Source organism: Sebastes fasciatus, chromosome 12 (assembly GCF_043250625.1).
Source record: "Sebastes fasciatus isolate fSebFas1 chromosome 12, fSebFas1.pri, whole genome shotgun sequence".
Classification (NCBI taxonomy): domain Eukaryota; kingdom Metazoa; phylum Chordata; class Actinopteri; order Perciformes; family Sebastidae; genus Sebastes; species Sebastes fasciatus.
The window spans coordinates 21,616,046-21,622,045 of NC_133806.1; positions in this window are offsets into that span (position 1 = coordinate 21,616,046).

Below are 6,000 nucleotides of genomic sequence, written 5' to 3' on the forward strand. Positions count from 1 at the left end.
AGTAAAATCTGGTCTGCCCTCGCTGAAATTGAGCCAATCACAGCACATGACCGCAACTTCAGTTACACTGCGCATGTGTCATACCCCATACCCCAAGACCCATGTCCGCCCGTGTCCCAGCCTTCTTCCATAGGCCTTTAATAACGCTAGGATGTTAAGCTAAATTTTGGCGAGGAAAAACAGGCATGGCCACTTTAAAAGGGGACCTCTGACCTCAAGATATGTTAATGAAAATGGGTTCTATGAGTACCCACGAGTCTCCCCTTTACAGACATGCCCACTTTATGATAATCACATGCAGTTTGGGGCAAGTCATAGTCAAGTCAGCACACTGACACACTGACAGCTGTTGTTGACTGTTGGGCTGCAGTTTGCCATGTTATGATTTGAGCATATTTTTTTATGCTTAATGCAGTACCTGTGAGGGTTTCTCGACAATATTTGTAATTTTTTGTGTTATTAATTGATTTCCGATAATAAATATATACATATATTTGCATAAAGTAGCATATTTGCCCACTCCCATGTTGATAAGAGTATTAAATACTTGACAAATCTCCCTTTAAAGCACATATTTGAACAGATAAAAAATGTGCGATTAGTTTGCGATTAATCGCGATTAATCATGGACAATCATGCGATTAATCGTGATTCAATATTTTAATCGATTGACAGTCCTGTTTTTAATTAATTCATATTTTTCTTCAAATGAAATATTCTATACTTTTACCACTTCAGACATTTAAAAATCCCTCAAAACAAATCGGAAAAGAGAAAACTGTTTGTTGCAACTCACATCCACAATAAATCCATAACCTGTGATGAGGGCTCACAAGTAGACGTTGCCTCATTGTAAGAGGCCACAAGCCTAAAAGGTTTGAGAGCCACTGTCTTAAGGTACTATTATGGAAAATCTGAGATGAGAGAAAATGTCTGAATTATCAAACTAACTGCTGCATGTTGTCACTGAACACAAATTTAACACACATAACCTCACAGCTTTCTTTTTTAGATGCACTACCAAAAAGTGACCAGCAGAGGGTGCTGCTATACTGTAGTGTACAATCTGCACTGTATGGACATTTTTTCCACATTCATGTCTCAGCCAGTGGTGTCTTCTCTGGACCATAGATTTTATAGAACAACTTTCCCGGCTCTGTTTTGGTCTGAATACCATCCACAGGAATGAAGTTGCAAGACTGACGTTATTATTGTTGATGTAGTACTCTCATTCATCCCCATTCGGTCTATTTTACCTGCTGGTATCTCACTATTTATTTATTTTGGTTGTATTTGTATTACAGCTGCATATCTGGATGATCTTCTTAACTGTTTGACCTCTACAGGTTTACCCGTGACCCTCCTGACCTCACACACATCTAACATCTTAAATAACGACAACACTTTTAGGTGAGTTGCAAAAAAAATAATGTTAACCTCCACCAAACAGTTTTATTATTTTGTAGTGACACTTTGCTCACAGTGGCTATACAAGCATCTCTCTCTCTTTTTCTCTTCCTTTTCTATCCTTTTATCCTCAAGGCAGACTGGCAGATGCACTAAATAGAATAGACCTTATCTGACGAGGCCATCGCCACCTTTCATCCACCTGTCTGTCTGTTCATTGCATTCACACACATCCATAGATTAGCTCTGCAACCAACCTTCAGGTCGCCTCCGTCCATTCATCTATCTGTGTGTGTTTCTGCTCAGTAAACAGAGTGATACAAACACACAGGAAATTAGAAACTGTTGCGCGCACATACACACACACACACACACACACACAGACACACAGACACACACACAGACAGAGCGACAGCCTGCTGGATAGTGTTTGGTTGGGGGAAAGATCAAGAAGAAAGAGATTTAGCTAAACAATTTAGCTTTTTTTAAGCTAAATCATTATTTGATTACATTTTTTTCTCTCTTTTATTATTTATTTATTTTTAATTAATTCATTATTTTGTTTCCCTTTCGTGTGACCAAGACCAACATTGGGTGGGGAGGAAGGAATGGTCCTTTTTCTGTTTTTATTTCATGTTACGGACACTGAGTTATGTTCTACATTTGATAAGCTGCCATGTCTGCAAAACAATAAAATAAAAAGATGCTTTAAAAAAGAAGAAGAAAGAGATGAGGATATAGCATTTAAGCCAGTGATTCAGCTAATGAGACATGTGTTTATTTGACAGAATAAGTGCGATTGTGTAAGTTTCTTATTCTGAATTCAATTAGAAAAGTTAGAACAAATGTGTGTAAACAGTCGTGATGTTTCTGGAGGAGCGGTGCACATTTTTATTAGTGAATTTTGTTCTTTTCATCGCCCCTTAGAGGATAACGTGTTGGTACGTACAGAATCACAGTCACACTGCCAAAGTTACTGCAGGAGTCCAAATCCAACTGGGGCCAACACACTGTGTGTACGTGCTCAAGAGAAGTCTGGGATGAAAGCATTCACCAAGTGGCATATATTATAAGATCATATTATACGGTTTGGAAAGCCCAGTTGGTCCAATTAAAGCAACAGCAATGCAGACGTTACAAGCCAAGATCAAGTAATTAATACACATAAAATAATCCCTCTCGTGACAGTGACAGAAGCCAAAAGAAGGAGAAATATGAGCTGAATTGAAAAGCAGGTCTTTGCTTTCATTCAGTGTCAGAATAGAACATTTCTTACTCATTTCTATCCTGGCTAATCTTCACATCAGTGTGTGCTTAATTTAAATGTTTAAATAAGTGAATATTATCAAGCAAATATACCTTCAAACCTGCTATAAAGTTTGACAAAAGCCACAAACATTTAATAAAAGAAGGTGTATTTTCATTTCCTGTGCTGGCAAAGTACACCATATTTATCTTAATGCTGGGAGATATAAAATATATGGCTTCAGGCTATTATTATATTTTCCATATCCTTTTTTTTTATTATGTCATACATTACATTATGAGCAGAGCAAATAATGTAATACCATAAAAATGTAATACGATTAACTGGAACACAATATTCTTCAGTTTAATTAGCTTTTTGACATAGAGTGCCAATAAACGTGGCCACTGCTTTGATTAAATAAAGGTTATCATATGTCATCACATGTGGGAAATATGGAGCTTTTTGAATTTTAGCCAGAGAAGAGAAGGAAAGACTTGTGTGGCTGAAGAGGAGGAATGTTTCAGTGCTTACTCAGGCTGATGGACCGAATGCCTTTGAGGCATGATTACAGTGTTTTGAGAAGTGAATTGTCTCCTGTCCTCCTCTTCCCTCCCCACAGGCAGGGAGCTCAGGACAAGTCACAGCAAGCAGAAATGTCCGCCACCCGCCAAATGCTTCTTGGACTGTGGCTGCCAGCTCTGTTTATTTGGCCAATGGTGGGAAGTCACCTCTTGTTCAACTGGCATTTCCTTTTCAAAACTTATTTTACCAACTCGGACTGGAAATCACAAATACATTTGATACTGTATGGGCACTAAAACGCTATTTTGCAGGGCTTGATACGGATGCAGGTGCATGAGTAAGAGAAGTAGCCTATAGTTCACGGTCAAAGTATTTTTTAAAGCACTTTACCAAGATACTACCAATAATCTTTTTTTTTTATTGCTTCACTTGCTTACTGGGTTTCACCAATGTACTACTGTATATATGCTACTTACTGTCATCCATATTGCTTATTGGACCCATAGACTGTATATAAGAAGTGGACGTAGTCACTATGATGTCACTCATTGGTTTGTAGACTATGGTTTTGAAGTCTCCAGTTCGGCATTTTGGCCGTCCAGCAACCAGAAGTGACACGAGAGGGTAGAGCTAAGTACAACTGAACGATGAATAAGACATTTTTAGGCGACCAAAATGTTAACATTAATTTTCATGAACTGAAAACACACTGTGAAAGGGTTAAAGTTGTAAGACGAAAACGTGGACAACTCAGACCAGACAACGCGGTGGTAGCAGCCGGTCAATTGCAAGGTAGCCACGCCCTAAAACATGCCCTGCTCTATCATCTATTTGACTCTAAATGGGACAATAATTTACTAGATGAACATCATGCTGTATAGAAGACTTTAAACTAGCGATTGAGACCATAAACTCATGTTGACAATGTTTACTGAGGTAATAAATCAAGTGAGAAGTAGGGTCATTTTCTCATAGACTTGTTTTTGCAACCAGAGGAGTCGCCCTCTGCTGGCTATTAGAAAGAATGCAAGTTTAAGGCACTTCCACATTGGCTTCACTTTTTTCAGACCCGGAGGACGCCCACTGGTTGGACCACGGTCACATGGTGTAGAATCATGGACAACATCTTCAGGACCGGAGATGGAAAATCAAGACTAATGCTAAGGGCTCTGTGAGGCTTCACTTAGACAAAGCTGTGATCTGAGCTGAATGCTAACATGGTCACAATGACAATGTTAACATGCTGATGTTTAGCAGGTATAATGTTTACCTTGTTCTCCATCTTAGTAGTACTATAAACAAACTAAAGTTGTGGAAATGTCATTAGTTGTGCAGGTATTTAGTCATAAACCAAATTACTGGACATATTGAAATGTTGATCTGATGATGGCACCACATGAAAATATTGTGAAAACCAGAATGGCACTCGGAGAGCGCAGACCTTTATTGTGAAAAAATGCCGAATCTACAGGTGTCCCTCCCTCCCTCCACCCACCGCTCTCACTCTGCAGGCAGAAGGAAAGAGGCAGGGTGACGCGTCATGAACACGTCATCAGTTACACTGCGCATGTCTTAAAGCCTGTGGTGTTAATGCACAGGCTGACCGGAGTTATTAAAAACAAATCCTGAAGCCGGATCATGATCCTGATTGCCACCAAAATCTAATAGATTGTTCATTGTGCCACACCCCACCCCTCCAAAAAATTTCATTTAAATCTGTTGCAGACTTTTGGAGTTATCCTCCAAACGGACAAACCAAAAAAAAAAAAAAAAAACCAAAGCCAGTGAAAACATAACCTCCTTCCTAGGCCTTCGGCCTTGGCGGAGGTAACAATATCACCAAACAACCTGTAATTTTATGATCAAAAATGCGTACAAAAATCAATAAACTTATTGACTTGAAAAATATTTGATTGACATGAGTGACATTCAATCATGTTATGGTTAAAGGTGCTAAATATTGGATTGGGAGCGCTTCTATTGCCTCTCAACGGCTTTCAACATGGCGATGGCGAGCCAGAGGCTCGTAGCTAACAGTGTTAACAGCACTAACATGGCAAACAACAGCGAAATTGCTGACAGAGATTTGACATAGTGTTTACCTGAGGGGGAACCGGAGGCTGGGTTCCACGACGATGCCGTTGCTTGGGATGGTGTTATCAGCTTTAACGGCTGTACGAGAGCAGTGCAGAGCAGCGGCTGTGAGCGAGCCAGTGGGGTACGCTCACATGCAGGAACATGTCCTAAAGGCATGCACGAACATGTCCTAAAGGCATGCTCTTGGATTATAACACACACAGAGGGAGAGAGACTTCATTCTCTGCTCTTTACATAGCAAATAGTTAGATATTGAATTTAGCACCTAGTTACAGGATCACCAAAGTTACAATTCATCCTGATGAGACCATGAAAGTCTGCACCAAATTTCATGGTAATCCATCTAATCTTGTTGAGATATTTCAGTCTGGACCAAAGTGGTGGACCGACCGACACACAGACCGTCTCTTTATAGCCACTCCACTAGCATGGCTGAAAACGGCAAATGAAAAAACTTCTGTGTGTGCAACTTCGATGGCTCCAGTGAACGTACTGTGCATGTTACAGATACCTTTGGTCCTGAGTAGTACTTATTATAAAAAATTAAATACTGTTTTTAAACAAATAACAGCATTTTCTTGAATAAATCCCCTCCATCCCATTGTGTAAAGTTGCGTAATATATCATTATCTTAAGATCTGTCAGGTTAGCAGCCCTTTGGGAACGTCAGGCCGGCTACCAGATGACACGCCGACTAATAACTGTGACTAGTTGTCCTAATCAGT